This window comes from Manacus candei, unplaced genomic scaffold (assembly GCF_025592945.1).
Source record: "Manacus candei isolate 608988 ecotype Guabito, Panama unplaced genomic scaffold, ASM2559294v1 h1tg000010l, whole genome shotgun sequence".
NCBI lineage: Eukaryota > Metazoa > Chordata > Aves > Passeriformes > Pipridae > Manacus > Manacus candei.
The window spans coordinates 8,710,377-8,736,695 of NW_026138058.1; the positions used below are offsets into that span (position 1 = coordinate 8,710,377).

At 42.6% G+C, this 26,319-nt stretch overlaps 1 protein-coding gene across 2 annotated transcripts in view; it reads right to left on the reverse strand.

Moving 5' to 3' along the window:
• Positions 1-3,057: 3,057 nt before the first annotated feature.
• The window catches only part of SHB (SH2 domain containing adaptor protein B), an 83,854-nt gene continuing 60,592 nt past the window's right edge, over positions 3,058-26,319 (reverse strand). Inside the window, exon 7 of one of the 2 annotated variants that reach the window (XM_051777498.1) lies at positions 3,058-3,431. The gene's annotated coding sequence lies outside the window, so the exon portion shown is untranslated. Of the gene's footprint in view, positions 3,432-23,273; positions 25,579-26,319 lie in introns of those variants that run through there. The other variant, XM_051777497.1, reaches the window with a different exon arrangement.

The following is a 26,319-nucleotide window of genomic DNA, read 5'->3' on the forward strand; positions in this document are numbered from 1 at the left end:
ATTCTTCTGTGTCAGCCCTTGCTCTGCACATTCTAGTTGCATTACTCCTGCTTGGAGTGGAAGTGTCTGGTAATTTTCACTTTGATTTGTCAGACTGGAGATTTTGCTCCTAGGTGTGAGATTAATTTTGAACCTTCTTGAATAAAAATCTACCTTCATCTGCTCTGCTAGCCTGGCTGCATGAAGTTCATGCAAACCCTTTCAGGAACATGAGGAAGGAGATTTCCAGTGTGAGTTTCCTCAGCCAGTGAGTTTCTTATTATGCATTGCAGGTCTGTTAGGAAAAGCAAGTTAAGGAGAGTTGGCTTGTAAGTAGAAAATTAACATTTCCCCTTCTGTCTTTTGGGATCATGAGATAACTGATTACTCAGCCAGGGTTGGCAGAAAAAGCACAATTCCTGAGGAAGTGAAAGTGTTGAGGCCACAAGCAGTCAGACTGAGGGAAAGAAACTTTGGGTTTCTCCAAGCATTTGTCAACCACTGTTTCTCCAAGACCTTCAGCTAGTGTGGATGACACAGCCTGGGGACCCAGGATCTTGTGCCTCCCTGATGCTAAGCACAGTTCCTGGATGGGGCCATCTGCTACGGGTACTATAAGGACACTGTCTTCACTGTCTTCCTCTCAGACTCATATTGCCATCACATCCCTTCCTGCAGTCCTCAGGCATTACCTGTGAGAAAATGTTTTTAAAGGCAAAGATTCTGTGGAAAGCTCTCTTTTAGGGCATGATGAGAAACATGCAGCACGAAAGGGAGCGTGGTACGAGCTACACCTTGTGGTGCTCACATTACTGCAGAGAAGAGAGGTAGACTTCTGCTACACACACATTGGCATCATTTGTTTTTTTAATACTGAGTCGTGCTGTACTCACCTGGCATAACAAACACCGCTCTATTCATAATGCTGAAGAAATGTAGGTCTTTTAACCAAGGGGCTGATGTGGGAGCTACTTTAGCTACTCTGACCGAAGATTTGTGAAAGAACAGTGACGACACCAGGATAAGCATGTCTCTGTGATGGAAAATATATTCACTGCTTGACATCTAGTGATGTCAGCTCCCATCATTGCCTCACGGCTGATCACAGGCTCTGGGCAGTAAAAGAGGTCAGAGGTCTGCATTTCAGGCTGCTATCAATAATATGACCTAGGACAAACTGCGCGTGAAAATCTCTTCTATTTATCATTTCCAGTTAATAACTCATGTAAAATAAACATATCATTTCACGTGTTCAAATTATAACAAGTAAGTTGTGTTTCACCTCCACTGTGAGTAATGTATTCTGAATATAGGAGTTACTGTGTATTGGAGTGCCAAGCAAATGTTTTTGGGTCAAGAGGTGCCTTTGCTGATAAACTTTGAGGTAAAGAATCCAGACTGGCAGTGGTTCCTGGCTTAGGAGGCCTCATTCCTTCTGCTTCAGGCACCTCATCAAACAGCCCTCTGAAAAATTCAGCTATGCTTCTCTCTAAAGCCAGACTGGCAGCCTATGAAACCTGTAGGCGGGCACTGCTAGAACCTCCCTGCTCCAGTGGTTAGGAATCTTCCTTAATTTCTACCCTAAACTTACTGATAGCCAGTCTGTACTCCTTTGTTCCTATGCCAACATTGTGTTTTAGCTCAAAGAGTTGCTCACCCAACACAGCACTTTGTAATCTGATGTTTTTACAGGAAGTAATTAAATGCCTTCAAGCCTTCCCTTAACTGAGTGAAACAACCAGGCTCTTTTTGTCTTCTTTCAGAAGAACTGTGATTCTGTCCAGAACCCTGAGTGTAGCACTGGGTAATACAGGATGTATTAGGAATTGCCCAAGACCAGGTTTGTTTCAACCATGTGTGAGTTGAGATTTCTGACCCTCATGTTGTGTCTTTGAATATTCTAACTGCTTTTTTCCTTCACTGAATTTTTCTGTCTAATTTCATATTTTAGCATCCATGAAACTCCGGGGGTCTATGAGTGGCATGAAGAAACAGCTAAGTCTCCATTTTGAATTTATAAACTGATTTCTTTGAGTGATGTCACCAGTTAGTGATTTAGGTCATTTAAAGAATCACATCAAAGATTTCAGCAAAAGCACATTTAACATAAATTTGTGAAAGCACAACTCAAAAAAGTTTGGCAGCAAGGTTTTCTCTTACTACACAGATGAAGCATACACAGGGCAATTGTATTATGAAGCATACTTGGGACAATCAGATTAGAAGAAGGTTAGAATGATTTACACAGAGACCAAGGATGCAAAAAGGTAAGGATGCAAAATGGTAAGGGAGACCTTCATGTTGAGTCCAGACATTCAAGGAGGACCCTCTTGCTTTCTAAACTCCAGATGGAGCCTAGGTGAAGTTGAACACAACCTTAGTCCCAGACTGGCTCAGTGGTTTATGTCTAAAGGATTTGGTAGCACTTGATGAATTTAGAAAGAGATGCAATTGGATTTACTACAATTACAACAGTAACTTAATAATAGATGGCAACATCCATACTACACTTGATGAAGGGTATTTGAATTAATTCACACACACACATACAGAGACACAGAGATGTAAATATGCGTATATATGTACAAAAGTACCTTTTAAAATTCACACCTAATGCCTTTGCATCTCTCAACAGGCAAAGGGTTGAGCCTCAAGGAGTGGGGGCACCAGTCCCCACTCAAGGAGTGGAAGGTACTTGTGCCGTCACTGAAGCCCAGGGGAGCTCAAGGGGCCTCGCTGGGAACTTCTCTTCATAATTTATCCCTGTAGCACAAATTCCTTGGTATTACAGGTCTTCCATTCCTCACCTGTTGTGGAAAACAGTATCTTCTCTCTTACTTAATCAATTGCAATAAAAATGAAATCATAACCCACACATACACTGATATCCAGATTTTAAAAATCCTGGCCGTTACCATATCCCATTTTTTTCTCCTGAGAATTGGGGAGGAAGGAGCGGTCTCCATCATTTTAAGTAGGAGGTGCTAGGTTGGGAGTTAAACACTGCAGTTTGAGTTGAGTTCTGTAAAAACTGAGAACTCTCATCCCCACCTGAACATTGCCATGTGTTTGTCACTGCAAACTGACTCTCCCCTTCGTCCTTTTCTTCCCCAGAATGATGAAAGACAGAGTTCATGGCCAGGTCTACAGTGCTAATGTCTGAGTGCTCAAGTGATTTTTGAAAAAACTTTTACTTAGGAATGTGAAACATAAGCTGAGGTATATTGAAAGCATAATTCTAATCATAAGCAATAATTACTCTTAGAACATGGTTATGTGAGATGGTTAGTTAGTAGAAAATCCAGTTTTCACCACTTTTGCTTTTCCTCCTGAAGCTGTCCTGGTTCCATGCTGGCCATGACACTTCTTGGCTGGCTCAGAGTTTTGAACATAGAAGACAGTAAAGCTTCTTGTGTTCACAATGTTTAAATCGTCTTAGGTCAAGAAAAGGCCTGAAATAAAAAACATGTCATTTTTAAGTGGATGTGCAAAACAAGTTATACAAGTGGAAATTAACCTGAGAGCACATATCCATCCCTGGGGATTCCAGCTGATAAAATATCCCTCACTGGGCTCTTGATGTCATTAATGTCTTTGTTCCAATTGAATATAAATTATTCTGATTTTCAAGTAACTTAGTAATTATCTCTTTCTATTGGTCGCATGACCTAGGAGATAACTTTCAGCTTAGTGACTGCATAGTAATTAATAATAAAATAATTTGCAAATTATTTGCTCTCAAGACCAAGTAGCCTCCAACATGCAGCATGCCCTGTAGCCATGGTCCGTTGCAGGCAATATCCCTTCTTGGTCTTTCAAGCAATTACAGGTTTTTCTTGCAAGGAGCAGCTCAAGTCAAAACAGTAACAAACTTAACTTGAAATCTTCCTTCTGCACCATTAAACACAGGAGATGCAATTGCTAGTACCAAATGGGGGGAGCTGACTGCACTGAGCTGGCTGAATTTATCCTGCAGCCAAGGGATCTCCGTAGGGATCCGTAGGGCCATGCACGTACGGGGTAACTGCACTGTGAATCACCAGCTCCTGGACGTGTGTGATGGTCTTCCCATCGGGGTCAATACATTCTGTTCCTCAAAAGGGCCACATCATTGGCTTTGGTGACAACTAGAGGGGAAACATCGCTTAGAAAATTTGCTTGGGTTCACATTTAGCACAGCTGCCCAGTTTGGGTAATAGGAAGTTCTAAGCAACAGCCATTTAGGACCTCCTTGGCTCAGGAGCTATGGAAAGGTTGTTGGAGTCAAGCAGTAGCCATACATTTTCTTTGATTTTTCTGTCGAGCAGTGAGGAGGAGATTTGGGTACTAATCCTACACATACTTTACTGCAAGGCAAAGGCCTTATTTTGCAGAAATAGGTTCTTTTCAGAGATCTTGGAGCAAACATGCTGACTTTGTTGTTTCGCCTGTGGGGCATGTTTCTCTGTCCTTGTTGGATTTAAAAAATCCAAACCAAACCAAACCAAAACAAAACAAAAAACAAAAACAAAACAAAAACCCAAAACCAAAACAAACAAACAAACAAAACAAAAAACAAAACAAAACAAAAAAACAAAAGAGCGACCAGATAAATATATGGTGCAAAATTTCTTTGAGGGTCACTAGTTACTTACATACAACTTCTGCTATTCAAAATCCCTGAACCGTTGGAAACTGGAAAGATGGAGCAAGATCGATACTGCTGCAGATCTCTTCCTACAGGAAACTCATTTTTCTGTTTGTTTCTGGACACTGTCAGCACTGTATTGGACGGACCTCAGTCTTAGCTAGGTCAGCATTTCTCTCCATCATGTCTGAGGCTTTAATTGAGCAGGGCCTTGAGCAATCAACTCAAAAAATACACAAAGTACTGTCATGCTTCCAGGGTTGCAGACACATATTCTTTTATTGGGAAGGGAGAAGAAAACAATCAAATACCTCCTTGATTTTTAGATGAGCTCCATAACAATTGAAATTCAGTTATTTCCAAACCTACAAATATTCTGGTTGGTAGAATAGGTGTGATAAATTCTCCAGTCCTTATCTGTGAATGGGCATTGCATGCAGCTTCTCTGATTGCAACATGCAGTCGCTCAAAAAAGTTATCATAAATAAGTAATTATACAAAGGTTAAGAAGCCTGGAGATATTTGCAGCTAGGAAAAAAGCTTCTTGCGCTTGGATGAGAGTGAATGGATTTTTATTATCATGGAAAAAACATTATTTCTGATCTAATAAATCACATAATAGAGTAGATACATAACCTGTTTGTTTTGTTCATCAGGAAACGAAGTGGTTTGGGAATAAAAGTCTTCAGATTGCTATAACAGTGTGTGTCCCTTTCTCTAGAGAGCAAGACAGCATGCTAGGAATTTATCTCCTACATTGGCTGAAAGGGACCTCATTTGACATTCAGAGTTCTCTGGACAATTTTGATTATTTGAAATATTATTGCATATTCTAGAGATAAATGATTTTAAACCAATAGTGACTGAATGGATGGTTTTATATGCATTTTTACAGATTACTAGTACTCCTTGTTATGTTCCTGGATTATTTGCTGGTTTTTTTTTTCCCCAGATAATCTTATTTCCTGTTGGTTTTTTTTTCCTGAATATTTCCAAAAGTCAGAGTTTACACTGGATTTTTTTTAATTAATTCCAGAGGCATGAATATGCCTATAATTCATCTAAGCCCACTTAGAATATTTCAGAATATTCCGAATACTCTGTTTCATTTTGCCTTGTATCTCTGTTACAATCAAAGGAACCCGTGCTCTGAGTTCATTTTCTGCAAGCTTCTGGCTCTGTCTGTGTACAGTACATCCACTGATGGACCAATACCACGTCTGCAGCATGCACTTGAACTTCCTGTGATGAGATAATTTCAGTTAGCCAAGTGTAACATGTGTAAACCAGGTGTGGTGGTTTAACCCACCAACTTAGCTGCTCGCTCACACCCCTGCCCCTGGTGGGATGGGAAGAAGAATTGGAAGAAAAAGGTACAACCTGTGGATTGACACAAGAACAGTTTCATAATTGAAACAAAGTAACGTGTAACAGTACTAATACTAATGTAGTAATAACAATAATAACAACAACAACAATAACAACAGCAATGAAAAGGAGAGAGGAAAACAAATAAAACTGAAGTGATGCACAATACAATTGCTCACCATTTTTATCTGGGTAACAGGAAAATACAGCATGAGCAATTGTGTGGAATTTCTCAATGATTCTTCAAAAATAACACAAAAAATAAGTCAGTCAAATAACTTACTCTTCTTCAGATCTCATCTTCATGTCTCATTCCTAAAAAATGTATAATTATTGTTCAAATCCAATCCACACGCTAAGACTCAGATTTAATCTGTGTGAAAGCCATGTTGGGAAAAAAAAAAGATCAAAAAGCTGTGCTGAAGCTGTTCTGAAGAGAAGCAGGTGCTGAGTCAGTGGTGGTGATTCTGTTTTCATTCTTTGTTCCTACCACTTCTTACTTTCCTAACCATGCTGCACGCGGTTCATAGCCTGTGAGGTTCAAAGGATATCTCTTTCTGAAAGCACTCTGTGACCAAGACATTCAGATGCTATTGCTAGAGGACATGTGAAAATGCTATTCGTGCAAATAATTAGCCTCGTGCTCCCTGAAGCCTTCTCTCATAGCCGACCTCTGGCAGAGCAGAGGGGTACGTAAATGAAATAGTTGGTGGAACTATTGAATCAACTAAAATAACATGACTAATTTTACCTGGAAGGTAATTTCTTTCCCAGCTTTCATGCATTTCATAGAACACTACCTTTTGGCCTCCAATGGTTTTGGGAATATTTTATTCTCAATTACCCCATATTATTCTGAATCTCATCCAGAAGAAGAAATATCTTTTCTTTCCTTGGTAAAGACAGACACATGCATTTGCACCTATACTGCTTGTTTTACAGCCATTTAGACTGAATGCGTAATATGACATAGGAAAAATAATTAAGATGAGATAAACTAAATAAGATAACTTATGCTGCAATCCAGCATCAACATGGCTTACTTTTCATCAGGCAGACATTGCAAACTAGTCTCAGCTATTGTCCAGAAATGAAGAAGTGCCTGTTAGCTTTCCCTGGCCTGTCTAAGGTGGTGTTGTACTGCATTTTACGTCACCGAAACAAAAACAATAATGCATGTCTCTCAGTCCCTTGTTAATGCAGGTTGAAATGACTGCTGTAGGCCTCATTCCCTGTTGTAAAACCATGGATGACTCACTGAAAAAATTTTCCAACAATAGCACTGAACTGGGAGAAAGAATGTGGTAAATTGCAGACCGGAGACTCTGGGTTATGGCTGAACACAATCATGGATGTAGCAAATACTTAGATCTGTTCACTATCATCCAGCCAGATAATTTCTAAGTTTTCCCAAGGTGCTATATTTCTAATTGCAGGGTGTCTGAATGCTGTACAAGGGTAACCAATTTTATCATTCTTCGCAGCGCTCTGAGGGGTAGCAATTGTTTATTACTTTTTAGAGTAGTGGCCTGAAGATTCATTGCTTCTGATGATACATCATTCCTCATTGTTTGCCCTTCCTGAGTTAAAAACACCAAAAAGACACAGATGTTTCCCTCTTTGTATTCATTAAAAGTTCCATGATCCTTTTTTGACCCACTCTTACTGAGAATGTGATCTCAGTGGAAATGTTGGTGAACCCAGACTGATGACTAATGAGCTGCTGCTGACCTCTGCACTTCATGGAGATGAATTTTATCTTGCATTTATTCAATTATGACCCAGATCCTTGGGGAAAAAAACCCAAACACCACCAGTATCTCTGGTACACAGATAAGTGAAGGCAATAAAACTTTTAAAACATATTTCAAAAGTCTTCAGATGGAGTTTTTATTTTATGCCCCTTGCAACTGGATTCTCATTGAAATCTGAAACTCAAGCAATAGAAATACAAGGTCAGTATTCCAATAATGAATAAAGGAGAAAATTTGTACGTGCAATTGAAGGAAAAGAATCTTGGATGGGTGAAGGTGATATCTGGCCTTATAACAGATCCAGTTGTCACTGCTTACCTAGACCTGCCAGTGTAATCTGAAACACACTTGTGAGATCATCAAATGGAAGATTTATAGCTAATTGGGATTTGCTTAATCTGACTGAAGAAAACCAAGGTTTATGAGAACTTCTGTAGGGGATCTGGTTCCTACTGATATTAGTGTTGTGGTTTATGTGTGATTGAGGCAGCCCTAATCACATATCATACTGGTTAGGGAGCTGTCAACTGCCACCAGCCCCACCACCATATTCCCTGGGAAGCTTACATGGGTCATGCTGCTCTAGCTCAGTCCAGGAGATGGTATCTGTCCTGAACAGCTTCGACAAAAATCCACTTAGCAAAAATCGCTTAGCAAACAGGCGAGAAGCCCACATGGCTAGAACTTGGCATGGAAATACAGCACCAGAAAGGCAGACACAGTACTGTGCTATGAGGAGGAGAGATGCAGTTTACAAAGGCTGCCCTCTCTTGATGGCAGCGTGAATGCATTTTCCTGTCAGCGGTGGGGTTTAATACAACATGAGAAAAAATAGGAGTGGCGTTCCCTGCACTGCACTGAGGGTGTGATTCCCTTCTGGAAGGGATAATTATGTATGGGCTGTTTAATCCTACCACTTGCAGAAAAGCCTAGATGAAGTGGACTTGCTCTGCCAAAGCAATGCACAGTAATTAGGCAGACTCACATATCCCTTCTCCCTCTCAACAGGGCCTGAAAGGACTAAATGTCTTCTTCAGCTGATCTCTCTTCAGCTGCCTGTGCAGTTTCAGCAGTGCAATAGGTTTTGATGAAATTACACTGATGTAAATTTGACAAGGTGTTTCCATGTCAGTTGGGATGCAGATAATTTTATAAGTTTTCCAGACTGGCAAGGCGTTACACTGGGTGGGTATAGCTCCCAGGAGAGGGTGTTTTTCGTTCAGCAGAATGATGCAATACCTCCACTTGTCTAATTTACACCACACTGAGGCTATCTGAACTGTCATGCTTTTTTCTTGCATTACTGTTAACTGCATGACAAATCACACTGCGTTTGTCCAAAGTATAGCAGCACATACACACCACCCTGGCATCCTTCTCTGGCTTATTATTTTACATCTGTTGGTTCTCATTCAAAGCTCTTTCACACTTAAAGGCATGTACTCACCAGGAGCTGGTCACCAAAATTGCCCCGGGTGCCATTCTGAAGATGGCAATGATTGGATGGGATACCCTTCCAAGCAGAGGAAGGCCACACTGCCACAAGGAAAATTTCACAAGAAAAAACTCTCCTTTGACCATGCTCCATGACTTTCCCTTTAACATAATTTTTGAAGGTAATTGTCAAACTTTTTTGCACCTTTCCTGTAATATCCCACCTTTGACATTTTCCTCCAAGCACTACATCCTTTGGAAGCTCTCACAACACCCGAACCTCTATCTTGCATCATTGCAGTACCCACTTTAAAGAAACCATTCTTAATTAAATTCTGCTTTTTCACATCTTTCATATTTACAACTTTAACTTGTAACAATCCTTCCTTAAGCCATTCCTCCTACTTAGCACTTTCAGATCTGTATTTTTTATTCAGACCACCTTCCCAATTATAAAAACTCACGATTAGAGTTTTTAATGACTGATTCATCTCTTTTGAGAGAAAATCTTAAGCTCAGCACTTTCCTATGAACTGCAAATAATATTTTCACTGATCTTTTCCCTATGATGATTAAAATACTTCAAACTCAAATAAATATGCTGGTTGAAAATGAACAGCAAGGAACAGATCTTTCATGAAAGAGAAAAGGATCTATTGCTTCATAGAAGTTTACTTTTGAAAACAGAACATAAAAATGAAGACATTTCACTTTCATCATCTGAGTTAAATCAGAGTCTTCAGTTTGGAATATATTCTTCATTCTATGTTTTTTAAATCAATTCAAAGCATCATAAAACTTCCCTAATGTCATGACATCTCCTCCAACATTTTCCTCAGTCAGATGACCAAATTCCATTTAAATTAATAGCAGCTCAAAGCCAATCAAATACAGGAGATCGCTCTCAGGAGATCTCTGACTGCAAGAAAATATAAAATTTTCAAAGAACTTTCCAACTTTAGGTACTGTTTGCACTTGAAACACCTGTTCTAAATATTTCTGCTATGCTTGATATTACTGAGAATGCTACTGTGGAGTCTTTAAAAGATTTTCAGTCTAAAATTGACTCATTTTATATAATAATAAAAATCTAATTGCAACCACAACACTGTGGCCTGTTCTAATTCTGCTGAAGATCCTTAAAAGGACCTGTCCCCATCGCATTTGGTAGCACCGGGGGACACGCACCACAGGGTGAGATGCCCAACACATTTCTCAGGACTGGGAAATGTTTCTTCCTAGGCAGGAAATGCTGTCACTGTTTCCTTCTCAACAGAATTGGAGCTGTGAGGTGGGAGGTGGAGTTAGCAGGAGTCAGCAGATTCCTGTTGGGATGCAAACCCAGGGTTGGATTCCATGTAAATCGCAGCTTTGGAAGGCCTGTAGTATCCCAAAGCACTTGGGCAGTGGCCCAGGTCAAGGAGGGCTGCCAGACCTGTTGGGCTGTCAGTGTGCTCCTATGGTAGTGCTGCCTTCACAGGCCTGGTGGCAAAGCCCTGGAAGGAGAATGGGGAGTGGAGACAGTGGCCTGTAGAGACAGGGCTTAGACTCCAGCTTCAGGGCATGGCCTGCCTGAGAGCCCTGACCTGTGCCCGAGCTTTCCTCAGAGGAAGCCGAAGGCTGCGGAGTTTTCTCTGGCAGCTGCAGATTGCCTGAGTGGAAACTTCTTCACTTCATCAAAGAAGAGATGCCAGGAGCTGACTCAGGCAGGTAATCCAGCCCATGGCAGGCTCACAAACAGCTGCTGGCTGTAACTCAGCGAAGGGCAACAGAGCCTGGGGAGAGAAAAGCTGCCACTCTCCTCTGTAACCTGGCAGCTGCTCCAAGGGACAGCTCTGCTGAAAGCCTGGCCAACTGTACACTGTGTTTCCTTGGAGCAGGAACAAGACCTGTTCAGGAATAGGAACAAGTAACACAGTTCTCACCTCTACAGTTGCTGGCAGCCATGAGGGAAATATCTGGGACTGACCTATTTCTGGACAGAGAGCCAGATCCTATCCCTCCTGCAGTCTCTGAGTCTTTCAAAAAATGGCCCAGGGTTAGAAGGTTCTGGGGCAAGCACACCCCTGATGAAAGCAACTCTAGACCTGATAGGAAGCAGAACAAATGTCACCTTTAGGGCTGTGACAGGCAGGTCCCAGTGAGTTGCTGCCCTGCATGGGCTTGGGGAGGAAAACACAGTGGAGAGTGCTTTGCCAATTGTTAGCTTCTGTGGGGCCAAGGAAGGAGGTTCCAACACCTCCCCTGCTTTGGCAAAAGGGAAAGGTTTGGGTGAGGGTCAGCCTGGAGTGGTAGAGGTCAGGGCTTTCCCGTAACACCGCAAGGGTAGGGAGGAGGGAGAAAGATTCTGTCTGCAGCTGGGAGACACCGTACTCACAAACTAGCATGGTGAACTGTTTTGGGTCTGGACAGGGTGGAGTTAACTTTCCCCGTAGCACCCATGATAGAGCTGTGCTTTGTATTTGTAGCTAGAATGGTGTTGATAGCATACCAGTGTTTTGATTATTGCTGAACAGGCCTCACACAGCATCAAGGCTATTTATTCAAATTCAGTCCAAAGGCCAGTAGGCTGGAGATGGGCAAGAGTTTGGGAGGGAATATAGTCAGGGCAGCTGACCCAGACTAACCAAAGGGGATATTCCATACCATATTGATGTTGTACTTAGCAATAAAATAAAAGTTAAGGATTGTGAGAGGGATTTGTTACCAAGGTGCTTGTCTTACAAAACAATCACTGTATGTAGTAAGGCCCAAATTCACAGGAAGTGGCTAGACACGACGTGATGATGAGAAAGAGAGAATAAATCTTTTTGCTTTGCTTCTATGCATGGCCTTTGGCTTTATTCATTGAGCTGCTTTTATCTTGACCTACAAACCATTTCATCTTATTTCCTCCACTGTGCTGTTGAGTGATAAAGCTGCTTGGTGGCCACCTGGCATCCAGTCAAGCTCAACCCACCACAGTCCTTTATGGCACCCAGCATGTGTATTGAGACAACATGAGTTTTGAATTGAGCACGCTATAGCTGTAGCAGTTATAAACTGGCAGGCTTCTCTGTCTTTGAAGTTGGCTTGCTGCACTGAATACCCCTTTGTGTTGTTGAACTTTGGAACATGTTAATACAAACATTAGCCATATCCTTGGCCCTGGCACTGATGCACTTAACTGTGCTGGGAAAGTTATCTTGTAGAGAGGATGAGAGAATATACCTCCCACTTCTCATCTGAGATTGATGTTGGTGGTTTCATTGCACAGACTCTCAAGGTTCTTGTTCACCCCTGTGTGAGTGGTTACACCAGCAGCCATACTGCAGTAACAGATACTCTGGCTCCTGTCCATGAGCTGATTCACCCAGTGCAGAGCCGAAGAGTGGTGAGCATCTTTTAAATGTCCTCCTATACGGCCAGTGCAGAAGTCTGATGGAAGGTGAAAGTCAACAGGGACTATTGTACCCTGAATGAAGTCACTGCTGCTGAGTGCTGCTCTAGTTGATCTGCTAGAGCTCCTCTATCAACTGGAGTCAAGGACAGAGAAGTGGTATGCTACAACATATATTGCCAATGTCTTTTTCTCAATTCCTCTGGCAGCAGAGTGCAACAGTTTGCTTTCATGTGAAGGGATGTCAATACACCTGCAATCGACTGCCCCAAGGTGGGAACACAGTCCCCCCATCTGTCATGGGCTAATCTAAGCTGCACCGTAGCAGGGCGATCCCACTGGACATCTACCATACATGGACAACATCATCATGTGGGGTAACAATGCAGTGCTAGGTGGGCAGCAGGGTTTCTAGAGCTGGGAGTCTGCGATGTGATTTTTAAGAAGTTAAGTCTCTAGAGTCTGGTGAAGAAGCCAGGCCTGGATTGGGACTAACAATTAGAGCAGAGCAGGGCTAGTGAGCAGCAGGACATCTGGGCTTCCTGGAAAACCACAGGATCCAGTGCTTCTCTCCCCAGCCTCGCCTTTTACAAGATGGGCATCTTCTTCCAGTTGTACCTGTGCTGAGGGTTGAGGGTTATATCTGCTTCCTTGGTGTTGCAGATAGTTTTGCTCATTACTGAGCTGAACCTGGAGCCTCAAACGGCCCTGCTGAAGTCTGCCTCATGAGGGAGCTGTGTTCCCAGAAAAAAAGAGAGTGTGAGGTGATTCCCTCCCACTATATTAGCCCGAGACCTAGAATAGGGCTGGGGGAAAAGATCTCTCTTTCCTCTCCCTGCATGCCTTACCGAAGGGGTGCCTCTATACAGCCCCAGTTATGCCCCATAGAGACACAGGGGCAGGGAAGATGAGGATTTAGAGCTGTGGGGGACAGGACAGGGGGACCTCAGCCTAGGGAAAGAAGGATCATTGCCTGTCTGTGGGAGGGTCTCCACTTTTGGAGGAATTTCCTCATGCTCTGTCTCTATATTGAACAAGGCCCCACCTTTGGGCAAGCTGGGGGGCATTCAGTCCTCACAAGGCCGGGAAAGGCTGGGTTCTCTCCAGCCCCTTCCCCTGCAGCCCAACAATGTCCTGGCCCACAGAGGACCCAAGACAGCAGTTCTGGGCAGAGAGAGGACACAGCCATAGCTGCTTCAGCCCCTTCAGAATCCTGGGGACTGCACTGTCTGACTGCCTGCATCAGGACCACACATGCTGGGATTGGCCACAACAGCCAAACAATATTTTCATCTTGCATCAAAATATTATTATTTTTTTTTTAATTTTCCAAAACGGAAACCAAAATATTTGACAGTTAGATTTCAGCTTTTCAAGTTGGTGGGTAAAAGGAAGAGGAATGGGAAATTAAGATGAAGGAAGAGGAATGGGTAATTAAGATGAAGGAAGGAAAGAAGAAATGCAGCTGGCTAAACAAATGTAAAAACTGAAATGAGCACAAACAGGCCAAACACATCTTCCATTTTTCTTTTTGCTGTTGTTGCAATAACCAAAGTGCTAGGATTCAGTAACAAGAAAATTCAATATGAAGAAAAATCACAATATGATGAACACTAAGTTAACATTTAGCTTAAATGAAACTAACCTAAAAAATTGCCATAACCCCCACTATTATTGCCTTGGGCTTGGTTAATGGGTCATATCTTTAAAAGCAGAAAAATTTTGTTTTGCACATGAATGAGCCTCCTTCTTCAGCCACGGGGTGGCTACAGCTGTAAATGGAAGACACAAAAACTGAAAGAATGCAGGTGTGTAAAAAACACAGCAGTTCAGCAGCTTTGGTGATCCCAGAATAACATCGTAAGGTGTGTTTTCAGGAAGGTTTTGGGTTTTGCAGAATGTTGAGAAAATGAAAGTAACTAGAACTGGGTCTAAGAACTATGAAGCAGTTTGCAGCACGTCTGATGCTGTGAGGAAAGGCTCTGTCCTGCAGCCAAGATTGTGATTGATGTTCATTGTTCTGTGTTCATTGTTCTGTGCTTTCCAGCTCTCTAATAACACCTTCAGTACTACATATTCTGGACACAACACCAATCAATCAATCGATCAAACAAACAAAAACAAACTCAGAAGAAACAAGGCAAAAAGCAGCTGTCCCTAATTTGCATTATTTCAGTTCAGTCTCACATTTTTAAAATAACCACAGGTATGATTCCACTTATTTGCACAGAGTTAAATCAGAAGAAATCGAAGCTGATGCAATGAAACGCAGAAAGACAATCACAATTCAACAGGAACTCAACAGACACAAAAGGAGCTAAAGTTTCAAGATGAATAATTTTGTGTTGAGCCTCCCATCTGCTGAATGCTGTCTTCTGCATTTGAAATTTGATCTGAAACAACCTCCACATACAGACAGACACTGATACAATATAGTTAGCCATTTGATATAGTTGCACAGGGAAGCTTTAAATAAACAAGCAAACGAAAAAAACCTGACCAACTAACCAAAATAACTTTCATCATTGTAATCCTTTGCTGCCTTTGCAGAAGATGAAGTGTCCCATTTCAGCCTATCCCAAGAACCACAGAAGGCAGGAGATAAAACAGCTGTGCTTATTGCCACCCAGAAAAAGAAAAAAAGCTCAGCTGTTGCTGTTCAGGACAAAGTGTTTCCACCTGCCCTGAGAGTAGCCATACAGGTGGGTGTTTGGCTCTCAGTTTCAGACAAGTGAGAGTCCATTTTTTGGTACTCAAACCTAAGGTTCTTCTGCCTCCAGAGCTGTACTTTCATTTATGGGAAGGGGGCTGCTGCCACCTGATGAGGCCTTTGGAAGAGGCCTTAGGACTCTGCTTGTCATAAGGTGTCTGACCTAAGATAGTTCTTACTCCTGAAAACTTCCAGACTGCCATAATCTGCAGTAGAAGGCAGTTATGGGGAATGCTGATAGAAGCTCTGTGGCAGTACAGTGCACTCTCAATCTCAGGAAGAGAGGAGGAGTTCCATCAGTTCCACTTCAAGTGGCGGTTTGGCTCCCTACCATGTCCCCTTGGCTCATGGGCTCTCTCACTGCTCATCTCTGGAGCTGCAGCTCCCTATTGTGGGAGCACAGTGTTCCCACCCAGACACCTCCTAAGCAGCTAGATCCCAATCACAAAGGCCAAGTTTCTGACTCTCCCTCTTTGGGGCTCACAGAACATTCCATCCATGCTTCACTAAGTCCTATGAGGATGCTAATGGCCTTTTGGAAAGAAGATACTTTGTTCTTTTTCAGAATTCACCACTGCAGTTCAAAAGATTATTTTCTTTCTCTTTTCTTTTCTTTTCTTTTCTTTTCTTTTCTTTTCTTTTCTTTTCTTTTCTTTTCTTTTCTTTTCTTTTCTTTTCTTTTCTTTTCTTTTCTTTTCTTTTCTTTTCTTTTCTTTTCTTTTCTTTTCTTTTTTCTTTTCTTTTTTCTTTTCTTTTCTTTTCTCTTTTCTTTTCTTTTCTTTTCTTTTCCTTTTTTTATTTTTACAGCGAATTTTTTCCCAAAATACTCAGCTTTGCCTTTTCCAGCTATAAGGTAGATTTTGTTTTCCTATCAAAAACACTGCTTGGTGGAAGAGTTTTGATGCCCTTTTGTCCTTCCTCATGTCCCCTTCTCATGCATCTCTGGAAAATTCCCATGTATCCAAACAGCAGTGTTGCTTCAGCAACCCCTGCTCTAGACTATTTATAACCTCTATGCTCCAAGTGGATGGGCCCCAAAAAGGCTTTGTGTCCCACAATGGTCTCCTGGAGCTTAGCAAGGCAAAGACACAGCTCCATACTTCAACATTTCTCTTCCTTAAGAGCTGGCAAAATGCAAGTCTCTCACCTAGAGCATGGAGACAACACTGGCCTGAAAGATTGTTCCAGAGCTGTGAAACAATTTATGCTTCCAGAAAGGTGTGTGCATGGATACACCCATCTCATAGGGTGTCACAGCTCAGTTTTTTACAGCTTTTCTTTCACTGCTATAGTTTGAGGTCTTTGAGCTCACACTCTTCCCACATAGGTGGTAGAAGGAGTGTCCAAGATGTGGAAATCTAATTATCTCTAGCAAAGAAGGCCCATGCAAATCAGGGAAGCCCAGAACACAGGTAAAAATGATCCAAATCATCTGCCCTGCTCAGGCAGAACTAGAGCCCCTGCCTGGGACAGGAGATAAAAACCACTCAAATCCAGATGTTAGTGCTCTTCTTTCACACTGTCACCTCTCTCCAGGAGAACAGGAGAGGCAGACACTTTCAGCAGGCACTTCTTAGCTATGCAGCTCTTTCTGAGAATGCCTGAGCATCAGATCTCAAAGCCCTTTAATGCAGACAGCTGACAGTCTGCATTAGGGCTGACAGAGTCTGCAAATGGGCTCTGCCTTTCTTCTGTGGAAGTGGTTCCCCTGTGCACGGGCACGTCACTCTTCCAGCAGGACGCAGAGCAGGACTAGTTCTGTCCACTGCTCCTTGATCTGGTGGAATCAAGAAGACAGCACTGCTGGGATGGGGCCTAGCTCTTGTTCTTATAATTTCCCTGTCTTGACTGTACCCAGAGGCAGCTGATAGTTCTTTACCTCATCCATGACTTCTCAGGGAATATTTTTTGTCTGCTCAAAATGTAGCATTGAGCACACTAGTGGGCAATAGCAACACGCTTTACAAGGCAGCCATAAGTGAAGGTCACCATGCCCAGTCTGGTGAACATGCTCAGGGACACACTTTATGTAACACATGGAAGATAACCAGAGTGGTGGTGAGCAGCAGCACCTGGGAAAAAGTAGCTCTGCTATTCTCTCCCAGGGCATGAGAATAACCAGTAAAACTTGGGTGTCTCCCAAGGAAGGACATCCTTGTTGTCAAGTTCCAACCCCATCATTTTCTCATGACCTCTACAGAAAGACAGCATATAGCTGAAACGGTATGCAGGGTAGTGGGTTTTTTTTTTGGTTTTGTTTTTGGGGTTTTTTTGTTTGTTTGGGGGTTTTTTGGTTGGTCAGTGGTGGGGGTTTTGTTTTTGTTTTGTTGGGTTTTTTTGTTTTGTTTTGTTCGTTTGTTCTAGGCATTATTCTGAGTCAGCAAGTCACTCTCAGTCTTGTGGTAAAACAGCAGGTGCATAATGACATGACAGGCCTGAAGTTAAGCCTGGAAACCAAACCAACAGGCCAGGATTAGGGTCAGAATCAAGGAGGTACAGGGCAACGAGGTACACAGGTAGTGGCTACAAAGCTGTGATATGTAGCACAGGTAGAGGCCAGCAGTAAATTGTCAGCTTAAAAGCAGCTTTCCAAGTGGAAGAGGGACATGCTCTCATTTTCAGCTTTCTTCACCACAGCTCCTCTTAGTGACAGAGCAGACCCTGGACTCTGCAACTCAAACTCTTTAATTCAGCTTATACGCAGCACCATGACATCAGAATAATTCAGGCAGTCACACAGTGACAGCAGAAAAGACAAGTAAGGGAAGGGACGGCTCAATTTGTTTAACAGAGGTGAAGAACAGCCTTAATAACAACAAAACTGGTGCAACTAATGGCTAGAGGATGGCTGGACCATAGTAATCATGAAATGACAGTGTTTTTGAGTCTCAGAGAAATAAGGATGTGGTTCGTAGGACCGCTACCTTGGACTTCTGAAGGGCAGATTTTGGCCTGGTTGACAGAGCCCCTGGGGAGGCACTTCAAGGAAAGACATTGAGGTGCTGGAGCGAGTCCAGAGAAGGGCAATGCAGCTGGTGAGGGGCCTAAAAGGCAAGTTCTATTAGGAGCAGCCCAGGGAGCTGGGGTTGTTTAGCCTGCAGAGGAGAGTTGGGGTGACCTTACCTGAAGGAGGTTGTAGGGAGCTGGGGGTCAGCCTCTGCCCAGGCAACCAGTGACAGGATGAGAGGAGATAGCCTCAAGCTGTAGTAGGGGAGATTTGAGTTGGACATCAGGAGGAATTTGTTCATGGAAAGGGTTGTTAAACATCTGAATGGACTGCCCAGGGAGGTGATGGAGTCACCGTCCCTAGAGGTGTTCAAGAAGTGACTGACACAGCACTTAGTGTCATGGTCTAGCTGACAAGGTTGTGATCAGTCAAAGGTTGGACTCAGTGATCTCAGAGGTCTTTTCCAACCTAAATGATTTTGTGATTCTATGCTGTCTTAAAGGGCAAAGGAATCTAGGCAGGCTGGAGATCTTCCAACAACAAAATCTTAAAGGTGTGGGAGCACTGTCCCTGTGTGAGAAAAGAAAAGTTGCAGGGTAGGGGGAAGAAAACCAGTCTGAACAGAGAGTTTTGACTGTAACTCAGGAAAAAAAAAGTTTATGACCTTTGAAAGATGTGGCAGTCCACTCAGGAAGACTACAATGATGTCGTGAGTTTATATGGAGAGAAAATTAAAAGGGCCAAAGCCCAGTTAGAACTTAATTTGGCAACTGCAGTAAAAACCAAAATGTTTCTATAAATACATCTGTTGAGCTGGAAGACATAGATGGGGAAGAGAATGATGCCCTCATAATCCAACTGGAAAGAGTTAGAAACCTGCACACCACTTAGACACACAAAAGTCTACGGGGTCAAATGGGATCCATTCAAGGATACTGAGGGAGGAGGTGGAAGGGCTCACTGAGGCATTTTCAGTCATTTACCATCAGCCCTGGCTACTCGGGGAAGTCCCACTAGACTAAAAGTTAGCTAATGTGATGCCCATCTACAAGGGCTGGAGGGGGCATTAAAGGCGTGTCTGCCTGGGAAGGTCATGGAGCAGATCAGCTTGAGTGATCTTTGTACACAGCATGTACAAAACAACCAGGGGATTAGGCTCAGCCAGCGTGGCTGGGTGCTACTTGACTAACCTGATCTGCTTCTGTGACAGGGTGACCTACTTAGAGGATAAGGATAAGGCTATGAATGTTGTCTGCCTTGACTTTAGTAAAGCCTTTGACACCTTTTCCCACAGCATTCTCCTGGAGAGACTGGCTGTTCATGGCTTGGATGGGTGCACTGTTTGCTGGGTAATAAACTGGCTGGATGGCTGGGCCTGGAGAGTGGTGGTGAATGGAGTTACATCCGGGTGGCAGTCGGCCGCAAGCGCTTTTCCCCAGGGCTCAGTTTTGGTGCCAGTTCTATTTCAACAGCCTAACTGATGATCTGGACGAGTGGATCAAGTTCACCTTCAGTCAGCTTGCAAACAACACCAAGTTTGGAGGGAGTGTCCATCAGCTGGAGGGCAGAAAGACTAGCCAAGGCCAGTGGTATGAGGTTCAACAAGGCCAAGTGCCAGATCCTGCACTTGGGTCACAACAACCCCATGCAGTGCCACAGGCTGGGGGCTGAGTGGCTGGAGAGCTCCCTGGCAGTAAAGCATGTGGGTGCTGATTTAACAGCCAGCTGAACATGAGCCAGCAGTGTGCCCAGGTGCCCAAGAATGCCAGTGGCATCCTGGCCTGTATCAGCAATAGTCTGGCCAGCAGGACCAGGGCAGGGATTGTGCCTCTGTGCTTGGCACTAGTCGTGTCATACCTTGAGTTCTCTGTCCAGTTCTGGGCCCCTCATTACAAGAAAGACATTGAGGTGCTGGAGCAAGTCCAGAGAAGCACAACAAAGCCAGTGAAGGGTCTGGAGCACAAGTCTGATTAGGAGTGGCTGAGAGAGCTGAGGTTGTTTAGCCTGGAGACAAGGAGGGTCAGGGGCAAACTTTCCCTCTCTGCAACCACCTGAAAGGAGGTTGTAGTGAGGGGGATGTCAGCCTCTACTCCTAAGTAACAAATAAGAGTATGAGAGGAAACAAGCTCAAGTTGCACAAGGAGTGGTTTAGATTGTATATTAGGAAAAAATTCTTTACTGAAAGTGTTGTCAATTATAGACCAGGCTGTTCAGGGAAGTGATTCAGTCACTGTCAATGGAGATATTTAAAAGATGAGGCACTTAAGAACATGGTTTAACGGTGGATTTGACAGTGTTAGGTTAAATGACTCAATGACCTTAAGGGTCATTTCCAACCTAAATGATTCTATGGTTATATGGAATTTAGAACATTCTCTAGGTATGAACATAACAGACAGATGACAAAATCTTACAGGCCAGCATCTCAATTAATGAAACTAATTAGTGGAGGTAAGTAATAAGATGATGTCAGAGAAAATCTACTATGTTTGTGCTGAATGGAGATTATGAACAACAAAAACCAAAGACATTTTTTATGTGGCCCTTACTTTCACAGAGCTGATAATACTCAGGTTGAAAACACAGTCCATCCTGGCCATATGAAGTTACTAACCATAATCCTTTCATTCTGATTTAATACAATTATATCCCATAACTTTGCATTTGAAAATAATTAATAAGGAACAGGGAGCGCAGGGCTGGTTTTTGCAGTTGAAGAGCAAATTGGAAGTGTAGAGTCTAAATGGAGTCAGATCCAAAACCACTCTACACGTGGATATGTGTGATGTCAACAATGAGTAACATGACCTTCCAGTTCCACAGGGCAGTCCAGGGGAGAAGTTGGTTTGGTCTGTGTAGTGGTGCCTGACATAACTTCCTTGTCCTGTGTGGGAGACCACATGATGGTCTGTGAGAGAAGTCAGGAGGGTCAGTGTAGCAGTTCCAGCCCTACTGTGTGTTGTCTGTAAGGTTGTTGTAGGGTCCCCTCTGTTTCTCCCAAGGCACTCCTGTAACCTCCCTTTTTACTCTCCAGGGCTTTGCTTGAGGCCTCTTCTGAGTCTTTTGCATTCTCCTCAAGTTTCTCTGGTCTCTTCTCAAAATCTCTTCCTCTAGGCTATCTCTTGTAGGTCTCTTCTGTGTCTCTCTTGAGAGACCCTATGCAATATGAGTTAGAGACTGGTAGAGAATGCCTGATTCCCAATAGACTTATCCAAATTCTCTTGGTGTCTCAGACCTGGGTCTTGCCTCACTGGCACTGACAGTCTGCCCCTCCTGAAAGTATCTCCAGATTTTCCCCATGACACTTTTGCAACTTTCATAGCAGTTAACAAGTTGTTTACTCTTAAATGGTTCCCTTATTCTTCTCTATTCTTTCATAGCCAAATTTCAGCAAGGCCCAGCCCACCTGACACACAATCTAGCTCTTATTCTATAAACAATCCTGGAACTCTTCCTATAGACTAATTCCATGTACTTATCATGTTTCAGTCATCCCCATGACTTTTACAACTGAGTAAGTTTCCAACCATCCTGTTGATATTTCTACCATGGCTAGAACCATTGCTTCTTGGAGGCAGACTTGGGGAGCAGGCTATTATGGTCAACTTGCCAACAAGCTTCCTCAGGCTTGTGTCTTGGAACTGTCAGCAGCAATAAATGCAATCCAGGGAGCCTGAAAACACAGGCACTGTTTGGACTAATCTTGTGACTGAACTAAATACAAGGTACAGAGCAGCAACTCTGAATTGTACATACACAGTTCTCAATGTAAGGTCAAGCCCTGAGAGAGGAAATCCATGCTGCAGAAAAAGGGATTTTGTACATGGTCATCCCTTGCAACATATGAACATCCTTTTACAGTAGGACTTCTATTTGCTTTATTTCAGATCAACAACTTTGTTCAGCTGCTGTGCACACCAGCAATAAGTAAGAGAAGGAAGCAATCTGCAGTGTTTTATGTGGGATCACTGCAGATCATTACGAAAGAAAGAATGTATGAAAAACAGTTGATCCCCAACGTTTAACTTCTTTCACCTCTTGCTCAGACCAGGAGTGCAGAGAGGTCTGTTTCATCTCTGTTTGGTTTTCTCTCCTCTGCAGGGAGATAGTGCAGCAGTGTGTTAGGTGAGGGTTTTTTGATTTATTTATTTAAACAAGTGTTAAGACCTCACTTGTTCTGCTCAGGCACTACTTTAAGTACAACCTGAGGACAGCATGAATAACTCAGAGCAGCAGAGGACCGAGTACACCAGAGTATAGCAGAGTCAAAATGGAATCAGAGCCTGGACAAAAGATGGTACCAGCAGACTCCACCAACAATCCCACACAGTGTTTGTGTTGCCACCTTGAGCCATGACACCACAATGAAGTGCAAAGCATGACCCTCTCTGGAATGCTGAGAAGCAGCACACAAGTGTTCATTCTTCAAGTTTTCCTCAGAACACAGGTTAAGGCCATGTTCTTTGAGAAGCTGAAAATGTGTGGTTTGTACCTTTGCACATAAGACAGCCCTGCACTTTGCATCCTGTCTCTAGAGACTTAATTTCAGAGTAAGAGAATAATATGTTATCAAATACAGAAACCATGGTGATGACTGTACTTCCACAAACCTGAATGGTTCTTCCAATTATGGAAGGACCTGTGAAATGTAATCTTGGCCACTAGAGCTCTCCTACCCGCCATACAGATGTTCACAGCTTTCATCAAGCTGTGAAATACTCATCAAAATAGAAGCCTAATTAACACCTCTGCAAAAAGTCTGCAAAAAGTGACTCACCAGTGTTATGCTGTGAGCAGCAATAAATGGATTCCTTGGACACCACCAGCAATGTCATTCACACATGCACCCATGTCAGCCCTTGTAAAGGTGCACATTATCAAAAGAATTAGTCAGGGCAGAACTGAGACATATGATTTTCCAGACTCCAAAGCAGATTATAACCTAATGATTACTTTCACAACACAATTAAGACACACAAACACAAGTTGTTCTGAAAGGCCGCTTCAGTTATTAGCTGTTCATGGCAATGTGAGTACACAATGACAATCAGAGGAAGAAAAGAGAGAGGTTTACATTTTTTTTTAAAATAAACTTTTAATGTGCTATATAGGCATCATTGCTACAAAATCTTCCACCTAAATGCAATACTACACACTGTTACCACACTGCATTTTCACTGTACATTAAAAAATCTGGGAAGAATATTCCTTCACTGGAAAAATATCATACAATCACTTAAATAAACAAAGACAACATTACAGTGCAAACAAAATCCTGGTTTTATTTATTCTGCAATTACTCAGTACTTTCTAGAAGTCTTTTAGAAAAATAATAAAAAACCTTCCCATGGACAACCAATACTTTTGAGATGATTTCTTCTTGCTGAACCAAGAACCTTGATCTGATCCTTGAAGCTGTAATAAGCTGTATACACAGTTGTATGAAGCAATGGATCCCAACCCAAAATTTGCAGACAGCAATAAAATGGCACCTGCTGGCTTCATTTGACATTTGATCAGACCCCTGACAAGACAGGTCTGATACAATAGTTATCCCCATGAATTAAAGACAAAGTGCTTAAGGAAGCCAGGCAAGGCCTTGGATAATGATGCTGTTGGTTTCTACTTGTAATTGCTGTTAGACAGAGTAGGGGCATACTCTTTTTCCTTTAAAGAAGAAGAAAAGCAGACCATGGAACAGAAACAATGTCAGATTCAACATGCAAAAGAAGAAAGATGACATGTTTCTGTGCCAAAGGGCATGATAGTGTTGCTAGAGCCCACAAAGACTGAGAGCAGATGACACCTGATTCCTAATCTGTGTGAGCTCTGCCACCTTCATAAACTCCTACTCTGCTGAGAGAATATGCTAACTTAAAAGTGCCTGTACGCTCTTGTCAATTGGGTGATGTTAAGACAATAAAGAGTTCTGCAAAGACTTTAGGGAAATAAAAAATGCATGTAAGTGAGTACATGAAAAAGTTTCACTTGGAGAAGATTGTTGTCTCTTTGTTCTCCATTGGGTCACCCTTCTCTCAGAAAACCAGAGAACCTATTCCAATGCAGCTTCAGATTCTGGGTGAGACAGGGACAGTCTGACCCACTACCGTTGCTGCACAGAATGACACTATTCACATATGTGTGATCCACTCCTGTTCAATCTGCATTGGATGTCACATAAAGAATAAGGCAGGCTTAAAAGGAAACAGAACATTTAGCACCGGTGATATTACATGGGTCATCCTTGAGATTCTTATCAGATTAGACAATACAATGAAGCACTACTTTTACAGGCAGTAAGTGGTTATTCCATTACAATTTTCAGATTTGCACTTCTTTCTAAGCATACATAAAAAATAGTAGTAGCTAAGAAAGCTGAATTAAATAGCACACAATTTCACAGTCCTATTGCAGTCTGTAAAATACATAACCTGCATATAACCAGTTTGCTACTATAACAGCTGATGGGTTAATGCATGACATTCTAGACATATGTGGGAGATGGTTCAACACGAGGACTATAAGGCTATTGATTCCCCAGTTCCAACTTGTGCACAACTATAATTTTTCACTTATCTCATTCAATGAGCACACAGAACATGTAGAAAATATGTCTCAAGTGGAAAGGCAATGAGCTGGCAGGACTAAGACACAGAGCAGCTTCTACAGTACTTCTGGCTCACAGTGACTGAAATACAGCAGGAGGCTTCTGCTCATGGTGAAAAAGAACACTGGCCAGAAGGTATGTGTCAAAGGGGCTGTGTTTTAAGAATGGTTTGGTAGACCAGAAAAACAAATTCTGCTCTGCTACATATCACAGTTCTCACAGCTGCAAAAGCCTTCTCGTGGAAAGGCAGTGTGACACACACATGTTAGTCTGCTGTATCAGTAGGACACCCGTTTGATCCAGACGAATGAGCAAGTGAAGATTTTGCCTACTAAAGTTTTATAAAAGCCTTTGGCCACCCTCATGCATAAATAGTAACCCACATATCAAATTGACTTATCCTAACTACTTAAAACATTATGGTGTAACTGCCCCAAATAGAATTAGCTGCCTGTACCTACGAATGAAACTTGCAAATGAAGACAGTAAACATTAAGAGATTATTGTACCAAAAAGGATAAAAATATATAACTACTGTTTAATTACATCCCCTATTCATAAGTAATTGACCATGATTCACTCTCACAAAATTACTTTAAGATTGTGTGTTGTATCAGGGATGGTGATACTTTTGGCCCAGCCACCTGTAAGAGTTTATATCTTCCCTGCCAAGTCCACTGATAAAACGGGAACTTCGTCCTTGGAGAGAGAGCTTCTTGTATAAACTGTATTAACTGGTGTTCTGTGATTGGTTCATTGTCTGCCAAGGACATCTGAAGGAGAAACCGAAGAGGAGGGGATGAAGTAACGACTCCTGACTCAATTAGGAAAGACCCTCGAAGCATAGTGTGCACATGGAAGGGAAATCCAAAGTTCTCACTCATGTGCTGAAGTGATGCACATAACCAAGGGAGTGGGACTGAGAACCTCTGGCGGGGCAGTGCTGGCCACACCTGCCTAGGCAGACGTAATCAGTTGACTGTATAAAGCAGACAGCTTGTTTTTTGGGTGAGCTTGCTCCACACGAAGGACCAAGCTGTCTTTAGCAGGGACGCCTGCTATGTGTGAGCCTGCTAACCCTCTGAAAAACACAGCTGCTGCAGAGGATTATATGGTATTTGGAGTTGGTAAGATACCCCATGAATGATGCCTGAGTGAGTAGGGTGTCATATTTCCTCATTGGTTTCTCTTTCTCTCGGGTTCCCATTTACTTCGGCCAGTTCTTTGTAATAAATATCAGTTTTGTTGAGCTTTCAATGGTGTTATGGTTTAAGATTTCGGTATGCTCCAAACCCTTTCCTAATATATGTGTCTAACAGAAGTTCAACATTTGACTACCCCAAGAAACTGCACTAAAAAATCCCAAATCCATCAATCTAAGTGACCAGAGCCAGAGACTTGTCTGCTAAGCAGCTCCGGTCCATCAAGAACACACTAGGATCCCTCAGAGTACTTTACTCTTTCTCATGGAGAAGTTTCTCAGGGTAGCAAGAGAATAGAAGCTGTTGGTTTTT